This window comes from Chanodichthys erythropterus, chromosome 3 (genome assembly GCF_024489055.1).
Source record: "Chanodichthys erythropterus isolate Z2021 chromosome 3, ASM2448905v1, whole genome shotgun sequence".
Taxonomy (NCBI): Eukaryota; Metazoa; Chordata; class Actinopteri; order Cypriniformes; family Xenocyprididae; genus Chanodichthys; species Chanodichthys erythropterus.
The window spans coordinates 62,971,507-62,993,715 of NC_090223.1; the positions used below are offsets into that span (position 1 = coordinate 62,971,507).

Genomic DNA, 22,209 nt, shown 5'->3' on the forward strand with positions numbered 1-22,209 from the left:
AAAATGTCTGCAAATGCCAATCCAAATGCGTCTTTATTATTATCTACATGGATATTAACATCACCAACAACAAGGACTTTATCCGCAGCCAGTACTAACTCTGATAGAAAATCAGCAAATTCTTTGATAAAGTCAGTATGGTGCCCTGGTGGCCTGTATACAGTAGCCAGCACAAATGTCAACTTACATAATGTTACATAAAGCACCATCACTTCAAAGGAATTATATTTGAAAGTCTTCTGAGTGATTCTGAATATATTACTATAAATTACAGCAACACCTCCCCCTTTGCCTTTCTGTCGAGGATTGTGTCGATAATCATAACCTTGAGGACTAGATTCATTTAAAGTAATGTAATCGTCTGGTTTTAGCCAGGTTTCTGTCAAACACAGCAAGTCTAGTTTATTGTCTGTGATAATTTCATTTACAATAAGTGCTTTTGAAGAAATAGATCTAATATTCAGTAACCCAAGCTTTATCATTTGTTTATCTGATTTATCTGTGATTTTCATTTTTTGAATATCCATTAGGTTCTTTCATGTCAAAATCTGTTTCTTTATCCTGTGGTGTGCCACAAGGCTCTGTGCTCGGACCCATGCTTTTTAACCTGTATATGCTTCTTCTTGTCAAGATAATTCGCAGTTTCAAAATAATATCTTATTTTTATGCTGATGACATTAAATTATATATGTATTTTAGTCCTGATAGACTAGACAAACTGTCTCTTTTGCAGGATTGTTTAGTCTCCATTAACAATTGGATGGCAGACAATTTTCTGCAACTTAATACAGATAAAACTGACGTGTTGATTATTGCCCCAGACAACATTACCCCTAAGATTAGGCAGGTTATTTTAACTATTCCCAGAACATGTCTTAAGACAAGAGGTGATCATGCTTTCTGTGCTTCCTTTCAAGTTGAACTATTGGTTCGGTGAAGTCTTTTAAAAAACATCTAGGAGACGCATCTTTTTGGACAAGCTTTTAATTAACTACTCAATTTGACTGTACTGATGATACTGTAGAGTATATTTATTTTTGTTTATCTTGTTATTTTTATTGTAAAGCATTTTGTGACCCTCCTCGTCTGTGATAAGTGCTATATAAATAAACTTTACTTACTAATCAAATCTAATTTAATGCTATTTATTGCCAATTTTTTAATGCATATATATATATATATATATATATATATATATATATATATGTCACTAAATGTTGATAGATGATGACTTACAGCAATTAGAAAATTCATCATGTTGTTGTATTAGCAATCTGTCAAGTGTCAGCCCTTTATATTTGTTTGCTTCTATGTTTGCTCACATAATATATTTTAATACAGCCAATTACCCAATAAAATTGTTTATCTGTATATACAGCTATGGAAAAAATTAAGAGACCACTTAACATTGATTTCTTAACTATGTGTTGTCTGTTTATTTTTTCCATAGCTGTATATTTTTTGTTTTTGTTGTCAGACAATATGAAATGGTGACTGAAACGCAGCCCATTAAAACTACACGCAGGGCTCGACATTAAGCCTCGTCATGTAGACACACGTACATAGGTCACTTGTATATTATAGTATTTTTTTGGGTGGAAATATAAATGTGTTCTGAAGTAATATCCTTTCAGAATATTGCAGCTTTGATGCATTTAAATCTGCATATTTTTGATGGATTATAACTGTATTAATGTTATGGGATTGTTTTAAATATTTTTTGAAAATACAATTATGAAATGTTTGGGGGAAAATTATACTTTTAAAAATGAAACTAAACCACCAGTAGGTGGTGGCAAGTAACCGTCTTAATGAGTGGGTCATTTATTCATTCATTCAAACGGCTTATGTAATAACGTTACACTGTGCGTTCACTTGGTTCACTAAAAGTTCATAAATGCAATCAATTGTTCTATGATTTGAGACCCTGGACCACAAGACCAGTCATAAGGGCCACTTTTTTTGAAATTGAGATTTATACATTATCTTAAAGTTGAATAAATAAGCTTTCTAGTGATGTATGGTTTGTTAGGATATGACACAATCATTTGAAAACCTGAAATCTAAGAGTGCAAATAAATCTAAATATATACCTGAAGGCATTTTTAGATTTGTTTTTCTGAGTGACAAACACAAAAGTAAAAACTCATAACTCTAAAACTATAGCAAGGAGAGTCAAAAGGTAGGTATCATTTGATAGAACACTTTTTACTTTTTAAAAATATATATATAAATTACATTACAATGGGATATTCTCACACTGAGAAACTCCTGATAAAATTCAAATCAAATATATTTCTTACAATTTTACATCATTAATTGCATATCAAATAAAAAAGCGAAGGAAATAAGAAAGGAGAAAAATTATTTGGTCTGGGATCTGGATCAAATTTTGTGGTGATAGCATGAAGTAAGCAAAAGTTACAGCATTTGGAAGCAAGTGAGCCTGTTTGTTTAGCACCTACAGTTAGCGCCTGTGCGCTGTTTTTGTTGTAAACTCAATTTGTGCAGAGGGGGCGTCACATGACCCAGAGCGAGATGGCTGCTCCGCTCTAATATTCATTTATTTTCCCCTCTGAATCTTTCATTCTAATTAACTTTACAGACTTTCAATTATGTCTGATTCAACTTTGGACAAAGATTTTCCGATTTTCGGATCAACACGCTCGCAGAAATCCAAAGAAAAAGACAAAAAGAAGACCACTCATCCCTCGCTGCTAGCAGAAGCTAACGGCAATGTAACAGAGGCCCAATCAGACATGGCGCTGATCCTTTCTGAGATTAAAGCCAACGGCTCTCGTCTTGAAGGAATAACTAATCGGCTGGAGGGAATAGCTGGATCCGTCTCCTCTCTACAAAATTTGTTCACGGCTCTCACTGAAAGGATTGAGGGCATTGAGACCCGTCTAACAGAGGCTGAAGGGAGAATCTCATCCGCGGAGGACTCGGCGGCAGTGTCCGAAGGCCAGCTTGCTAATTTACTGACTAAAGTGGAACAACTTCAGTCAAAAGTGGACGACTTGGAGAACAGAGGTCGACGAAAAAATTTGAGAATAGTTGGCCTACCAGAAGGAGCGGAAGGCTCCGGTCCGCTCGCATCGTTTCTCCATTCCGAAATGGCTAGACCTGCCCGCAGACTCTCTCACCCTCGATATCGAACGGGCCCACAGATCTCCTTCTTTTGCGCCTAGCAATACGAATTCAGCCCCGAGGAGTGTTTTGGTTCGCTTTTTGCGGTTTACAGAAAAAGAAATTGTTCTGAAGGCAGCGTTGAAGAAGGCGCGGAGCTTCGGTTTTACTTAGACTTATCCTCCAGTGTCCTGCAGAAACATCGCGAGTTCACCTCAGTTGTCAAGATCATGGTCTCTTGTGGCTTATATCGCGGATTCGCATACCCTGCCAGGCTCAGATGCTTACACCTGGGGAAGATTCGCTTGTTCGATGATCCGAACTCGGCTAAAGCTTTTTTGGACTCACTGGACAGATAACTTTCTTTTTTTTCTTATCTTTATCTGCAATGTAAGGTACTTTCTATTTGTCGGAGGATTACTTTCTTTTTTGAGACCAACAGACGTAAGTGATTAAGTGTAGCTTTTTCTCTCTCCTTTTCTTTTTTCTTTTCTCTTATTTTCTTTTCCTTTTCTCTTATTTTCTTATCCTTTTGTTTTGTTTTATTTATTTATTTTATTTAGACCACTACTGTAGATTGTTGCTTTTGATATTCATTATCCATAATAATTTTTTTTTTTTTTTTTGGAAGGGGATTTAAATGGTGTAGGACAGGGTTGCTATACTTTCACTTTTTCTTTTTTTTTTCCCCCTTCTCATTGGGCTCTGTCATTTTAATTATGTATTCTATTTTATAGTTTATATAGGACCGACTCTTGAGGGGGCTATTTTTCTCAGTGGCATTAGTATGATGACGTTTATTTTCGTTCATCATCTCATTCTGTGACTTTTTGATGTTCTTTGTGCCCTATCGTTTGGGGATGGGGCCTGGGGGGGCGGACTTTTTTGGGGTAATTCAGTGTTCAATATGTGGTACTGTTCTGTTCAAATTCGGTGTCTTCTTTGTGCAAGAATTATGTTTGTCAGCTCATCAGCATCTTTGAATTTTGTTTTTGTTTGCATGCATGATATAGTCAAGTTAGTAACTTGGAATGTGAAGGGTATTGGCCATGTTATAAAGAGGAAGAAAATTTTGACATTTCTCAAAAAAAAGAGCGTGTATCCATAGCTCTGCTGCAGGAAACCCACTTATCGGATAATGAGCATTGTAAGCTTAAAAGAGACTGGGTGGGCCAGATATATTACTCTTCTTTTACGTCAAATATTAGAGGGGTAGCAACTTTAATTCACAAGAACATCCCATTCAGTCTGGATTATGTAGAATCTGACTCTGAGGGGAGATTCGTATTAATCTCCGGCTATATTTTTGGAGTGCATCTCACTATTGGACATGTATATGCCCCAAATATTGACTGCCCCAGTTTTATATCTCAGACAGTTTTGCAGTTTAACCGGTTTTGCGGAAACCTGGGGTTCTTGGGCGGTGATTTTAATTGTATAATTGATAATAATTTGGATAAATCCACCCCACAGACAATGACAGGCCACAAATCCTCCCGTACTTTACATAATGTCTGTAAAGACTTAGGCCTAGCAGATATTTGGAGGGAGCTACACCCGAAAGACAGAAATTACACATTCTATTCTCACCCTCATAATTCTTATTCCAGGTTGGATTATTTTTTCGCACCGTCCGATTGCATTCACCAAGTGAAATCTTGCTGTATTGGCCCTATTGTTCTGTCTGACCACAGTCCTGTTTATTTAGACCTTGATGTCAATTTGTCCATTCCCAAATCTAATTATTGGAAGTTTAACGTTTCACATCTGAACAATGACGATTTTTGTATGTTCCTAAAACAGAAAATAGTCAATTACTGGCAGGACAACCAGAACTCTCCTGTTTCTTCGGCGACAAAGTGGGATGCTGCTAAAGCGGTGTTACGGGGCCATATTATCTCCTATGCCTCTTTAGTAAGTAAACTCAAGACCAAAAAAAGGAGAGAATTAGAGACCGAAGTGATCCATTTAGAAAACCAACACAAACAAATACCAAATCAGATCAATTGGATTCAGCTGATCAGAGCCAGAGCGAAACTAAATTTAGACCACATGGAGCATATTAAGAAATTACTGTTTTTTAGTAAGCAAAAATATTATGAATTCGGAAATAAACCTAGCCGTCTACTTGCATATCAACTCAAAAAAAAAAAAAAAAAAAACACAACAAGAAAGAGTTATAAAGGCAATCAGGACTCCAGAGGGCAGGGTCTCTTTTGATCCCCAGATAATCAATGATACTCTTTCCAATTTTTATAGGACCTCATACAAATCTGAGGGCTGTAGTTTGAAGGGGGATTTATCGGACTATTTGCGTAAAATTTCTCTTCCTGTTGTCTCTGAAGTAAACAGAACTTTTTTAAATGCCCCCTTCACTAAAGAGGAAATCTGGCAAGCTATTCAATCCATGCCATCAGGCAAAGCTCTGGGCCCAGATGGGTTTTCACTCGAATTTTACAAGCAATTTTGGAACGATTCGCCCAATCTTAAAGCCTCTGATTAATGATCTCATTTCCCATTTCATTTCTGGGCAAGATTAACGTAATTAGGATGAACATCCTACCTAGGCTGAACTTTTTATTTCAAAGTCTGCCCTGCTATTTGACTGCTGCTTCTTTAAAAAGTTAAATTCCATTACATCAAAATTCATCTGGAATAAAAAAAAAGCCAATACTCAAATTTTCTACCCTACTGAAACCCAGAGAATTAGGAGGGGTTGCACTTCCTAACTTCCAGTTATATTTTTGGTCTGCCCAGATTAAAAATATGATAAACTGGTTTCTAAATAGAAGAGATTCTCAGTGGGTGGGGATTGAGGCTTTGAGGTGTTTTCCAAATTTGTTGTGTACCCTACCATTTATTTACAGTGTACATAAAATGTAAAGATATAAGAAAGATATTTTGAAGTATTTAAATATTCCATGCATCCTATCTTTGAAGTCTCCTATTTCACTCAACTCTGACTTACCCCCTGCTATTCAGAACATTAGTCTTCGACCATGGAGACTGAGGGGAATTCAGGAGCTGGACCATTTACTTGACAAGGAAAGCTTGAAACCATTTCAGTTGTTAAAACAAGAATTTAATTTACCAAATAGCGATTTCTACAAATTCTTGCAATTACGACATTTTCTGGAATCACTTCTAAAGGACAAGAGAATACGCTTGGATATTTTTGATATAGAAAAACAATTGTACTCTTCATTTTCTCTCAAAAGGAAGATCTCTGTTTTATAGACTATGCTATCTAATGTTGGCTCCTCCTCCTTTGACCCTCTGAAATTAGCATGGGAAAAAGACTTTGGAACAAATCTCAGTGACGAGGACTGGCTTTCGGCATGCTCCAGCGTCTACTTTAGAGGCGCATCAATAGAGTCATGAGCAAAATTTTAAGTTTATTTATAGAACTTATTTAACACCAGTTCGCCTCCACAAGATTTTTCCTAATGTTTCTCAATTGTGTTTTAAGTGCAAGTCTAATATTGGCACGGTTATGCATGTATTTTGGGACTGTGACATGATCAAGACCTACAGGAAAGAGATGCATAAAGTTGTACAGAGGGTCATTGGTAAATCTTTTGCTCTATCCCCGAAGGTCTATCTCTTGAACTGTAAAGCTGAATTGCACCTCAGCCATGATCTAGAATGTGTGCTACATCTTTGTACCTTTCTGGCAAAAAAATTTATACTTTTGTTATGGTCCACACTTCAGGTTCCTTCTGTCAATATGTGGTTGACTCAAATTGCTACTTCCCTACCTTTAGAAAAATTAACCTGTGACTTACACCAGAGGTCTAATGATTTTTGGCGTGTTTGGTCCCCTCTTTGGAATTTCCTTGAGAATGTAGTTTGATTGTCTACATTTCTTGATTCTTGTCTAGTTTGGTGCTATTACCCTTCACTCGTCTATTGAACTACCATTGTATAATGAATGACTGTATATACTGCCATAAGACACCTGTACCACAGTTTTGATATTGTAAAATTGTAAAAAATAATAAAAACGTATTTATTCTTCAGTCTCTGATTTTGTATGCAAAAAGAATTATTGTGTTATCTACTTGGTTTCATTTACTATTGGCTTTTAAAGTGAGACACACAAACAGGAGTCCTTGGCATACATTCCTTACAAAAATACATTTATATATTTATGGTAAAAAATGTACAAAATATCTTCATGAAACATGATCTTTACTTAATATCTTAATACTTAATACTAATGCTTTTTGGCATAAAAGAACAATTTATAATTTTGACCCATACAGTGTATTGTTGGCTATTGCTACAAATATACCTGTGCGACTTACGACTGGTTTTGTGGTCCAGGATCACATTTAATGGAAACACTGAATTTTAAAGTGATGTACATGTACTCACTAGAGTAATTAGTTATTTTAGAGCTAGAGTAAGCATTATTAAGTCCACTTGAAGGAGTAAATGAACCGACTGAGTGAATTCGGACACTTCTCTGTAAAATTACACTTCTGGATATTCTCCATTTCTGTAGAGCTGCACATTTTAATAATGATCAAATTTGAGAATAAAACTCACCTGTTTGTTCCTCAGTATCTTCATGTTTCATTCTGAATGTTTCTTCAATCTTTATATCTTCAGTCTCATCTTTAATAAACTCCATCTTTATGTCTTCAGTTTCCTCTTTAATAATTATCTTCATATCTTCAGTTTCCTCTTTAATAAATGCCATCTTTAAGAAGAGAATAATTAACAAGAGTTAATGGTCTTAAATGACCCTGTTTGACAAAAACACAAAAAACTAACGCTGCAAATTAATAGACTTTATATTTAGGCATTTATGACTGATGGAAACATGATTAGTTAGTTTGTTAGTGTTTGTTGTTCTCGTTCATGTTCACTGTTTGAGCAGCACGTGTCGTGATTCACTGAATCATTTATCGAAGTGTTTGACTCAATTGACTCGGAGTTGAAAAGTTCAGTTTCTCCATCATTACTCTCCAGAGACTGAACTCGTGTTCATGATAAACTGATTTATGATATATAGAGTGATGAGAAACCGTAAACCTGCGTCTCATTTCTCTGTGGATATGAGCTTTACTCACACAAATATCCTTCATTACAGTTAGATAAAGAATCACAATGTTACATTAAATAGTAAATAAACTCATTTAACATCGATTGTTTAAAACAAAAACACAACTATAAATCACTGAACTGTTTCTATCGATTAAAACAGCTTAAATTCTTAAAACAAACCTTTCTTCAGCAGAATCACAGAAGCAGGAGCGCGGCGCAGTCGTATGACGTCATGTCGTCACTCCAAAATAAAAGTCCTGTTCAGACGCTGCATTGTCTACAATCACAGAAGTGCATTGAAATCTAACTGAATCTCCATTTAACTTCATATGTTTTGTATTAAGGAGACATTATGCTGTTAGAAATACATATCGGTCAAGCTCCAGCACTTTTTATAAATTAACTGCAAGCAGGCAATATACGAGCAAACCACAAATACAAATTCAAGTTTAAATACATTTTCATTGCATAGTGATTATGAAATGTAGATTCGCAGAAAGATAATGTGTCCCTTTCTCAACAAAACATTTTAGTTAATGGTAAAAGTCTTTTGATGATCATGAAATTACTGCTAAAAATATTTATTCCCCAATAAAATATGCCATTTGCACATTCTTTTCTAAATAAAATCTAACAACAAAAATATTTAGTCAAACTTTAAAACAATACTAACTGGCCCTCATTTAGTTCACTATTAATAGTTCATTATTAATAAATCACACACAATGTTTAATTAACAAAAAACTGGGACGCTGTACAAATTGTGAATAAAAAAGGAATGCAATAATTACAAATCTCATAAACTTATATTTTATTCATGATAGAATATAGATAATATATCAAATGTTGAAAGTGAGACATTTTGAAATGTCATGCCAAATATTGGCTCATTTTGGATTTCATGAGAGCTACACATTCCAAAAAAGTTGGGACAGGTATAATAAGAGGCTGGAAAAGTTAAATGTACATATAAAGAACAGCTGGAGGACCAATTTGGAACTTATTAGGTCAATTGGCAACATAATTGGGTATAAAAAGAGCCTCTCAGAGTGGCAGTGTCTCTCAGAAGTCAAGATGGGCAGAGGATCACCAATTCCCCCAAAATTATAACTTTTTTGGAAAACTGGGACGCCATGTCATCTGGACTAAAGAGAACAAGGACAACCCAAGTTGTTATCAGCACTCAGTTCAGAAGCCTGCATTTCTGATGGGATGGAGTTGCATGAGTGCGTGTGGCATGGGCAGCTTACACATCTGGAAAGGCACCATCAATGCTGAAAGGTATATCCAAGTTCTAGAACAACATATGCTCCCATCCAGACGTCGTCTCTTTCAGGGAAGACCTTGCATTTTCCAACATGACAATGCCAGACCACATACTGCATCAATTACAGCATCATGGCTGCATAGAAGAAGGATCCGGGTACTGAAATGGCCAGCCTGCAGTCCAGATCTTTCACCCACAGAAAACATTTGGAGCATCATAAAGAGGAAGATGCGACAAAGAAGACCTAAGACAGTTGAGCAACTAGAAGCCTGTATTAGACAAGAATGGGACAACATTCCTATTCCTAAACTTGAGCAACTTGTCTCCTCAGTCCCCAGACGTTTGCAGACTGTTATAAAAAGAAGAGGGGATGCCACACAGTGGTAAACATGGCCTTGTCCCAACTTTTTTGAGATGTGTTGATACTAGGGTTATCATACTATCATACTAGGGTTGATACTGGCCCCTTCCTTGCCTATTTTTAAGTCCTTGCTAAAAACGTTTTTATTTTCTTTAGTGTACTGATCTCCATGATATGTTAACTTTTAATAGGTGGTTTTATATATATATATTTTTTCTTTTTTCTTCTGGTTTATTTTGTTGTATGTGTGATATTCTTTCTCTTCTGTAAAGCACTTTGGTCAGCCTGGGGGCTGTTGGAAATGTGCTATACAAATAAACTTGAACTTGAACTTGAACTAGGGTGGCCATACGTCCGGATTTTGGCTGGACAGTCCAGATTTTAAGCCCCCTGTCCGGCACAGCCTCAAACCGGACACTCATTTGTCCTCCTTTTTGGAGTTGCGCTGAATCAGCCTAAAAAACCTTCTCTAGAATCTTTATTAGGACACAGCAGCATAAGCCGAGGACACACTTAACGATTGTAAGGCCATTCTTGGCAGCAGATCAAGACAAAATATAAAAATATAATTCAGAGTTGTGAGTATTTACCACAACTTTTGATTATTTTTGTGAATATTTTATCACAAATGCTTGTTTGCAGCAAACAGAAAAAAGTGTGAAATTCGGAGAACTGGGGGATGACCACCTCTCCCAGAATACACTGTGGTGGAGGAGTTGGCTCTGAGATTTAATACGGGACAGCCCATTATGGATGGGGTCACAGGGGCTGTACAGTCTGACCCTGGTGCTGGCTCCTCTTAGCAAGTGACTCTTGGTACATGTGCAATGCATTTTATTTAGCTATTTTTTTAATATAGGAGTTTTAAATGTGAATGACTGTATGTTCTGCAGTAGAGGGAAATACAGTGTCCCCGTTGAAGCCAGCACACAGTCTCCCACACAGAGGTCAGTATGCAGCAGACCGAGCTGGTCACACATTTGACACCAGAGACTGGTACCCTTTGTAGATTTTCTGGCAGTGTGGAAACTGCTGCCAAATATATCTCAGTGGGTCCTGCAGATAATAGAAAATAGGTACTTCTTTTGCAAATATACAAAAATGTACGTTTTGTGACTTTGAAAGTTGCGTATTAATGCCTATGTATTACCAATGAGACCAGGCTCCAATAAAGCTGATTCTGATAGATGACAGTAATCATTTGAAAAGTGGTAAGCAGCACGCCTGTTCTGGCAGTCTGAAAAAACAAAGTCAATCATTATCTGAAGGTGTAGTAGAAAAATGTTTTATCATTTATTCTCTCGATTTATAATATGATGCATTGATACTTGTTTTCTCTCTGTTCTTGTGAAAAACAGCCTCATCAGTGGAAAATAACTGCACATGTTTTTTTCTAAGTAGCACTTGTGAAATCAACATAAGGGGAAGTGTGGTGAGGTGTGTCAAGAACAACATAAAGACAACTTATCTCTAAGAGAACATCTGTTACAGCTTCTGCTTCCGCAAAAACAAAAAAAATCAATCGGTTCACTCTGAGCAGAATCAGTATTTTATTGTTTCTGTTCATGTGTTCCTTCTGTATTATTACCAATCCGAAACCGATTTGAATAGAAAAAAATATTGGTTAATAACTTTTTACATTTTTTTTTTTTGTCTGTACTTTATTAATGATAAGTACAGCATTTTCTTTACTCAAAAAAAGCCTGTATTTATAATGCATTATAAGAGTACACTTAATGCATTATAATACATGCATAATGCATTATAAACAACATTAAAACATAACAGTAGTTATAATACATTATAATACTTAGCTATTTGTAGTTCTAACTTTTAAGAGTATGATGCATTATAGCACCAGATGAAGCCTGCATTTATAATGCATCATAAGGGTATTCTAATAATGCACACATAATGCCTTATTTAAAAATGGTAAACCAGGGCCCAGATCAGGACGCAGACAAACTAGCTAAACCGACCGTCTGCTAGCCGCCTCACGTCACAGAACTCAGATAATTCACAGCACATAGAAACTCTTTCACCTAGATATTATCACATAGAGACTGTGTCTGTACCTCGAACTAGTAAATACAAAAAACTTCCAAAACCTTTTAAGGGTAAAAATTTAATTGATGTTCAAAAAATGAAAATCACAGATAAATCAGATAAACAAATGATAAAGCTTGGGTTACTGAATATTAGATTTATTTCTTCAAAAGCACTTATTGTAAATGAAATTATCACAGACAATAAACTAGACTTGCTGTGTTTGACAGAAACCTGGCTAAAACCAGACGATTACATTACTTTAAATGAGTCTAGTCCTCAAGGTTATGATTATCAACACAATCCTCGACAGAAAGGCAAAGGGGGAGGTGTTGCTGTAATTTATAGTAATATATATTTAGAATCATTCAAAAGAATTTCAAATATAATTCCTTTGAAGTGATGGTGCTTTATGTAACATTATGTAAGTTGACATTTGTGCTGGCTACTATATACAGGCCACCAGGACACCATACTGACTTTATCAAAGAATTTGCTGATTTTCTATCAGAGTTAGTACTGGCTGCGGATAAAGTCCTTGTTGTTGGTGATTTTAATATCCATGTAGATAATAATAAAGACGCATTTGGATTGGCATTTGCAGACATTTTAAACTCTATTGGAGTTAGACAACACGTGTCAGGACCCACTCATTGTTGTAATCATACCCTAGATCTAATACTGTCGCATGGAATTGATATTGATGCTGTTGAAATTCTACAGCAGAGCGATGATATATCAGATCATTATTTAGTCTCGTGTATAATACAATTAGCCAAGGCTACAAAACCACCACCCAGCCATAAATATTGTAGAACCATCACGTCTACCACTAAAGATTGCTTTATAAATAATCTGCCCGAGCAGTTTCATCGCCTTGGTATACCTGACAACTTAGAAGTACTCGATGCTGCAACAGAAACTATTGGCTCTCTCTTTTCCAGCACATTAGATGCAGTCGCTCCTTTACGTCTAAAGAAGATTAAGGAAACTAATCCAACGCCGTGGTATGATGAGCACACTCAGGCTCTAAAACGAGCTGTGAGAAAAGCTGAACGTAGTTGGAAGAAAACAAAACTAGAAGTTTTTCGCCTTTTGTGGAAAGAAAAAATGATTGAGTACAGAACGGCTATAAGAAATGCTAGATCTACTTATTTTTCAAATCTCTTAATAGAAAACAAACATAATCCTAGGTATTTATTTGACACAGTGGCTAAATTAACTAGAAACAGAGATTCAACTGCTGACGTTTCCAAAGAGCACAGCAGTAATGACTTTATGAACTTCTTTACTTGCAAGATTGACAATATTAGAGAGAAAATTATAAACATGCAACCGTCTACAGTTTCACTTCAGACAGTGCACTGTAGTGTCTCTGAGGTAAAACTAGAATCATTCGCCGCTATAGGAGAGGAAGAATTATCTAAACTTATCAAATCATCAAAATCAACAACATGTATGTTAGACCCAATGCCGACTAAACTACTGAAAGAAATGCTTCCAGAGGTCGTAGGTCCACTTCTTGATATAATTAATTCATTGTTAACACTAGGATACGTGCCAAAAACCTTTAAGCAGGCTATTATTAAACCTCTTATTAAAAAACCTCAACTAGATCCGAGAGATTTAGTAAATTACAGGCCAATCTCGAATCTACCTTTTCAGTCAAAGATACTAGAAAAGGCAGTTTCAACACAACTGTGCTCCTTTTTAGAAAGAAATGGAATCTGTGAGGATTTCCAGTCAGGATTTAGACCATACCATAGTACTGAGACTGCTCTCGTTAGAGTTACAAACGATCTACTCTTATCATCCGATCGTGGCTGTATTTCTCTATTAGTGTTATTAGATCTCAGTGCTGCTTTTGACATTATCGATCACAACATTCTTTTAAAAAGACTTGAAAACTATATTGGCATTAGTGGAATTGCTTTGGCATGGTTCAAATCTTACTTATCTGACCGTTATCAGTCTGTAGTAGTTAATGAAGAGATGTCGTATCGATCACAAGTTCAATATGGAGTACCACAAGGCTCAGTACTAGGACCGTTGCTTTTCACTCTGTACATGCTGCCCTTAGGAGAGATAATTAGGAAGCATGGTGTTAGTTTTCACTGCTACGCTGACGATACTCAGCTCTATATTTCCTCGCGCCCTGACGAAACCTACAAATTCACAAAACTAACAGAATGCATAGCTGACATTAAAAACTGGATGACAAGAAATTTCTTATTATTAAATTCAGAAAAAAATGATATCCTAATCTTTGGACCAAAAACTTCCTCACGAAAAAACCTTGAATACTCTCTAACACTTGACGGGTGCTCCATTAAATCTTCGTCCTCAGTTAGGAACCTGGGTGTGCTCTTTGATACCAATCTTTCATTTGAAAGTCATGTTTCTAGTATCTGTAAAACCGCCTTCTTCCATCTAAAAAATATATCTAAATTACGACATATGCTCTCAATGAGTTGGTTCATGCATTCATGACCTCAAGACTAGATTATTGTAACGCTCTACTGGGTGGTTGTTCTGCTCGGCTTTTAAACAGACTACAGTTGGTCCAAAATGCGGCAGCTAGAGTTCTTACTAGAACCAGAAAGTATGACCATATTAGCCCAGTTCTGTCAACATTACATTGGCTCCCTATTAAACATCGTATAGATTTTAAAATCTTGCTACTTACTTATAAAGCTCTAAATGGTTTAGCTCCCCAGTACCTAAGCGAGCTCTTAATGCATTATAGTCCTTCACGTTTATTGCGATCTCAGAATTCAGGCCAGTTGATAATACCCAGAATATCAAAATCAACTGAAGGCGGCAGATCCTTTTCCTATTTAGCACCTAAACTCTGGAATAATCTTCCTAGCATTGTTCGGGAAGCAGACACACTCTGTCAGTTTAAATCTAGACTAAAAACACATCTCTTTGCTCTTGCATACACATAACACATTATCAATACATTAACATTTTTCAAATCCGTTCAAGGATTGTTACGCTGCAATAATTAGGTCGGCCGGAACCGAGAACATTTCCTATAACACTAGATATACCTGTACATCAGAATAAGAATGGCATCTACGCTAATATCTGTCTCTCTGCTTATCCTGAGGTTTGCCGGGTGCTGGATCCAGGCCGTATCCAGATCAGATGGAGAACCTGTGTCTGGACCTGACTACAACGTAGCCCAGGAGACAATGGGCCTACAGATCCAGTTCTGGCTGCATCTATAATTTAGATTTTTAATCCCTGTATCCGCTTACATATATTTATATATAATCTATTTTTAATCTCTATAATAAAAATGTATAATTCAGATTTTGATCTCCATATCCATTTACATATATTATATATATCTTCCAAGGGGTTTTTTCCCTCCTAGGACTTTTTCCCAGTGTTAGCACGCTGGGTTTTCTCCTAGGGGTTTTTTTCCACCCCTGGGAGTCAGCCGACATTGGCTTAATGTAGCACCATCTTGTATAAGTTACATATTACCACGCTTGTTTGTACAGCTTATTTTTAATCACTTCCCTTTTTTCTGTGCTTCTAATATGTAAAGCTGCTTTGAAACAATTACCAATTGTAAAAGCGCTATATAAATAAATTTGACTTTTTTTGACTTGAGAATATACACTAACAAGAAGCGACAATAGACCGTTCCATTGCAACACCAGCGCCCAGCTGAGAGCCAGGAGAGAACTAAACATCAAACATCTGCTTACACTTTAGGCCTGTGATATTAAGCTAATTTTATTTTTGATTTTGATTTTGGCTTTGGCTTCAAGGATCATCTGAAAGACGATATTTGTGGTAAAACTGTTAAAATAGCCGAATTTTGTCTAGTACAATTTCCTTCCCTCACTAGCCTCTAGTGCGTTCATCTTATAAAGTGAGTTATTTACTGTTGATATACAGTTATGAGAAAGTTTAGCTTGTAATCTGGCATTTAATTGTTGAGTGTTGATGTTATTATAACTAAATTAAGCATCTAATTAAACATGTTTAACTAGCGTGTATGAACTATCTGTTCATATTTACATCTGTCGTCAGATTATATGATCACTTTGATTATACTGATGTCGTCTTCTGTTGAGGGAGATTGTTAGTCATGTTTTAGATGTTTGCAGTAAATTGCAAGTATAAGTGTGAGTTGAAGATTATAGTTAAATGGTTAATCATGGAGCTATAGTATTTCACTTAATGTTTGATTGACAAAATTCGGGAGGAGCAACATTCAAATAATCTGGCTAATCATCACGTCACTTTAGCCAGCTGTTAGCAATTTGTAATCAACATATCTACCCAATCAGCATGAGTGAAAGCATATATATTATCATGTATCCTGCACCTGCTGTTTCCTGCTACTCCCCGCCTGAGGTCACCGGTTCACGGCACACAGGTGGTGCGTTCCAAACGGGATATATCGCCCTCCAAAGGGCTCTTCGGAGTTAAAATAACCATGGCCGCCATATTGAAGGGTCGTTCCAAACCAAAGTGCTCAAAACTGCCCACTTCAAATGGCCCTTCTGAAGGATTTCGAAGGATACAACTGATGGACACTTCAGGCCCCCATGATCCTTTGCACAGGGAAGTTGTTTGACGTCACAGAATGGGTACAGGAGGCTCGGAGTTCGATTTTATCTATGAATGTATGTATAGTATTTTTCTATACTACTGTACTATTTATACGAGTAAGATTTGGTACGTTAATATGGTCAAAACGACATTGTACTTCAACAAAAATACTTTACAGCTCCATTTATCAGTCAGTTCAAATGTTTCAAATTCATAGATACAATATACAATATGGTGCGATAAAAATAAATAAATAAACTAATGTTAATCAAAGGGCGCAGCTTGCACAATCTACTCCTCCTTGATTGTCACGTTAAGATGACAGAAGTGCGTTCTAAAAAAATAGTTTTTTTTTTTATCCCTTCGAAGCTCTCACTCCGGAGGGTAAACCCTTTGAAGGAATTAGGGCATAGGGATGAGTCCTTCCGAATGGAACGCATGGACAGTCACACATCACTCTGGACTACATTTCCCACAATTCCCCATCTAGGAACCAATCACACACTGAGTATTGTTTAGCTCTGTGTTGCACCTTGTTTTCGACCTTGTCTCTGTGTTTCTTGCTCTGCCTGTATTTTTGACTTTGGACTGTTTCCTGGATTATGATCGTTTGCTGCCTGCCCTGATATTTGCCTGTGTTTTGGACTACCCTTTGCCTTGTCTCTCCTGATCCTGTTTGCTGGTGTTGGACTTCCTGCTTGTGTGACTACGCTCTTTTAATAAAGCTTGCATTTGGATCTACCACCCTGTCGTCTCAATCTCCAACATTACATATATAGACAGAGTTGACTCACCCATATTCCTCGACAGTTTTACAGCATCTGACCCGCCCTAAGTTCCCAACATATCAGAAATTAATCTCTTTTTGCATCCAATGAAGAATCTTTCGTCCTCAAGGAATATTTGCTACAATCCTCTGGCCTTACTAGGAGCAATTACACCGGCGCTGATCTCACAGAGTTATCTCGGGGGGGCGTCAGCCCAAACAAACGGGTCCCCACATGCCAAGACGCCGAGGCCTACTCTCGTCACTGCGGTTGAAACATCAACGATCTACTTCCGTGTATTTCCCTAGTCCTGCCCATTCTATCATTACTGCCATAAAGAAATGGACAACAAGGCAGTCGAGCACCAAGCTCGAGTCTCGGGCAATGACACCTCTTCCTGTGAAGGAATGGGCATTCCTCCATCATCAGGCCGCCGCAGCAGGCCTTCAGCAAGCCAGAGCCGCGCCGCAGCGCAGATTCAGTCCCAGCCAGCTCACACTTTCCACTCTATCAGCTGAACTCTGCAAGAGCACAGTTAAAATTCTTCTCGTTTTCTGTCCCTGAATTAATTTCCACTGTTATGCCATCTGGATCAATGTTGATTGGGGGAATTCACATTTTTAACAGTTTCTGTAAAAGTTAAGGTGCCGCTTGTGGTTTAAACACGCACACAGCTGTTATATGCTCGTACATCACGTTCAGATTGCATGCACGGTTGCATACAGAATCATTGAAACTCAGAACTTATTGTCATCGCTGTCCTGCGATTCATCAACAAAATGGCTTAGAAACTTAAAGTCATAATATGTATTTCTGTTTTGAAGTAACTTCAACCACCGCTGGTAAAGAGACACAGAGACTGGTAGGACAAATTCTTACAATTGTTCTTTTGCTGATACATTTAAATAAATCTTACAGTTATGCAAAGCTCTGTCTTTTACAAGTAAGTCTCTTTTGATTTCTGGTCTTTAAAGGGTCATGAAACCCCCTGTTTTACCCTGGTTGTTCACACCTCAAAGCTCAAAAAACTGTTAAAATGAGCATGTAAAGCTCTGGAAAAGTGGGAGTGTAGAGGGGGAGAAGAGGGGAGAGAACAACCAATGAAGCACAGAACACACTCATTATACACAATAATGAATATTAATATATGAGCACAGAGAAAATGACAACAAATTCCCAAGCACAAGGGAGAAATGTGAAAGAATAGGCTAATAATAGGCTACTTTGATTACATTTACGAGCACTGCACTCTCAAAATCAGTCTTTTGTCTATTAGAATAATTGTGTCATTGCGTTCAGATAGGATACACCACTGTATCAGTGTCCAGTTTGCACATACAATTAATTTGAAGAAGACTTAATGAAATATGTGTGCATATACCATGCTGGTTCATGTTTGGTGCAGGAGAATGTGTGAAATATGTCTATAAAAACTTTAAACATGAATACTTTATTCTGCATGAGCTATGATCTACGTGGCTAGTGTTGTTAAACACAACGCGAAGCTCTGCACTGAAACCGATCATATGCGCACTCCGCGTGTATAGCATAACAATCGTAGTTTTCATGTGTTCGTATTCAAACTTCAGTTCTGACCGCATCATAGGCAAAAAACAAAACAACACTCATGTGCTGCTGTGCTGGGGGAAACATACATACGGCTCGCGTGTCTGAACGCAGAGGTGATGAACGGCGCTTTTGTGATATTTGAATTCTCCATTGTAATGCGATCTCATGCAAACATATTTTCCATTTGTGCTGGCAGATCACAGCAAAACAAACTGCAGGCACCCAAACTTCTGCTCTGGTCGCATCGCAGGAAAACACATTGTGTTGTAGCACTGAGGAAACGAACACCAACTCTTGCATAATACCGCAATTATAATCTTATGCTACAGCACAGTGATTGGATTGAATGAGCTTTTTCTCATGAATAAATGTAGAAACTGTTGACGTCAGCATGTTCGACCAGCCCATACTTGGAGCCAACCAGGACTCCGGATCTTGCTGGTAGTACACGATGACTTCAGGTTTTGTGACGTTGCTCCGACTTTGTTTTTCTAACTGGAAGATAGTAATTGCTCTGAAAAATGCATAAATAACTAATTTTAACTTTTAAATTAAATAAAACTTTTAAATAAAATGAGTACCTTTAGTGTTTTCAAAGATGTGCAGCCTATACATATCTGTTCACAGCTCAAATGTATTCTGGGGTTTCATGACCCTTTAACTTCATTAGTTCATTTCCAGGCTTCACGGCATAAGTAATCAATAGGATATTTATGTAACTTCCTAAACTGTTCTAAACAGGAATTTACTAGCTTAGCCATCTCAGCCATTTCATCAGGCAATCTCTCACCCTACCTCTCTTTTGTCTTTGGTCTACAGTTCAACTACGGACCATAGTGTGAGGCTGACTTCGCTATCGCCGCAGGCCTAGACTTTTTCTATCCACCTTGTTCCTTCTCAGGCTCCAGGGGCCAGCCCGAGCAAGAGGTTGCCTCCGCTAACAGCCTCGGTCCCAGCCTTTCTTCACTGTCCCACAAACAAAACGCTGTTCACCCTGTCTACTACAACCTGATGCCCATCCCACCAAATGCTACAGCCTTGGAACCAAACTCTGTTGCCAACAACATCAGATCCTCTTAGAAATTCAAGCTGTTGGCACCAGAGGTGGACCCATTCCCAACCCTGGTACCTTATTATTCAGAGCTGATATTTCCATAAACCACCCACTAAAAACTCTCCTTGACACCTCCCAACTACATTCTTGAAGCTGCCTCCCCTAGAACTCTACAATCCATTCCCCATAGAAGCAGAAACTACAGCCACCCAAAAAGGCCTCTCCCAGCATCAGATTCAAACACTTGGCCGCTGGTCATCAGAAGCTTTTAAGAACTACATCCAATCTAATCGCTTCCCAACAAACACTTATCAGCTAGTTTCAGCTCCAGCTCGTTCTCTCACACATACCTACAAGCCACCATATCCAACTCAACTAATACCATCATTCCAATAAAATTGAATTTTTCTATTATTGCTGCAGCAGTGATGCACCTCGGCTCCTGCAGGAGCTCAGTTCCTCTGGCTATTCTCTCCACTGCCACAGCTGTAATGCACCTCGGCTCCTGCAGGAGCTCAATTCTTCCGGCCAGTTTCTACACTGCCACAGCAGTGATGCACCTCGGGTCCCGCAGGAGCTCAGTTTCTCTGGCTATTCTCTCCACTGCCGCAGCAGTGATGTCGCCTCGGCTCCCGCAGGAGCTCAGATTCTCTGGGCTATTCTCTCCACTGCCGCAGCAGTGATGTCGCCTCGGCTCCCGCAGGAGCTCAGTTTCTCTGGCTATTCTCTCCACTGCCGCAGCAGTGATGTCGCCTCGGCTCCCGCAGGAGCTCAGTCCTTCTGGCTATTCTCTCCACTGCCGCAGCAGTGATGTCGTCTCGGCTCCCGCAGGAGCTCAGTTTCTCTGGCTATTCTCTCCACTGCCGCAGCAGTGATGTCGACTCGGCTCCCGCAGGAGCTCAGTTTCTCTGGCTATTCTCTCCACTGCCGCAGCAGTGATGTCGCCTCGGCTCCCGCAGGAGCTCAGTTTCTCTGGCTATTCTCTCCACTGCCGCAGCAGTGATGTCGCCTCGGCTCCCGCAGGAGCTCAGATTCTCTGGGCTATTCTCTCCACTGCCGCAGCAGTGATGTCGACTCGGCTCCCGCAGGAGCTCAGTTTCTCTGGCTATTCTCTCCACTGACGCAGCAGTGATGTCGTCTCGGCTACCGCAGGAGCTCAGTTCCTCTGGCTATTCTCTCCACTGCCGCAGCAGTGATGTCGCCTCGGCTCCCGCAGGAGCTCAGTCCTTCTGGCTATTCTCTCCACTGCCGCAGCAGTGATGTCGCCTCGGCTCCCGCAGGAGCTCAGATTCTCTGGGCTATTCTCTCCACTGCCGCAGCAGTGATGTCGCCTCGGCTCCCGCAGGAGCTCAGTTCCTCTGGCTATTCTCTCCACTGCCGCAGCAGTGATGTCGCCTCGGCTCCCGCAGGAGCTCAGTTCCTCTGGCTATTCTCTCCACTGCCGCAGCGGTGATGTCGCCTTGGCTCCTGCAAGAGCTCAGCTCCTCTGGCTATTGATATCGCCTCGGCTCCTGCAGGAGCTCAGATTCTCTGGCTAATATCTCCACTGCCGCAGCAGTGATGTCGCCTCGGCTCCCTCATGAGCTCAGATTCTCTGTCTAAACTCACCTTCACTGCCACAGCAGTGATGTCTTCATCCATATGGCGAGAACTCTCCCGGGCACTTCAAACTAACCCTCCAAACAGCACAATCAGCCTACGCAGTGCAATTTTTGGGGGTCATCAGTAATGTTTCCGGCTGCTGTCCAGCATTGGTTTTCAATTTTTGGGGAGAACTCTGGGTTCAGGTCAAATACCGAGCTCGGAGCCCTCTCCTCGGACAGCACGCCAAATACACATACTGCTTCGCATACTATTTACTACCTGATCATTTGTAAGTGTGAACTCGTGAATTACGAATAATATTCCATAATACATGTATTATTGTTTGTTATATTGGACTGTTAAATAATTGAATCTGAAGTCTGTATTATTTACTTATTGTAATTATTTATCTTTGTACAACAAACAAATGCTTCAGTAAAGTCATTAAAGGAAAGAACCTGGGTTCTGACCGGACCACCAGGGCGAGTGTTTCCTTTCCAACAGTCCTAGAGATAAAATTCAAAAGTCCAAATCCTACAATCCTGTTATTTCTTTCTCTTCTGATCGTCTCATCACTTCTCACTGTGTGAATCTGAAATCATGAGATTTACAGATAAGATTCATCTGTGATTCTGCAGATGGAGTAAATCAACTCAATCTCTCTAAACAACTCAATCATATTTTCTGTTTAAACATTAAAACAGATGAAAATGTTATTTGGTATTAACTATAAATCATTAGAGCTGCAGTTCAATGTGAAGACAAACTCACATAGTGTGAATCAATGAAACATTCATTAATATTA

General features: G+C 38.6%; 1 protein-coding gene across 1 annotated transcript in view; it reads right to left on the bottom strand.

The window, feature by feature from the left end:
* Positions 1-22,209, bottom strand: part of LOC137005697 (gastrula zinc finger protein XlCGF57.1-like) — a 661,382-nt gene that overhangs the window by 13,566 nt on the left and 625,607 nt on the right. The gene's annotated exons all lie outside the window — the stretch shown is intronic.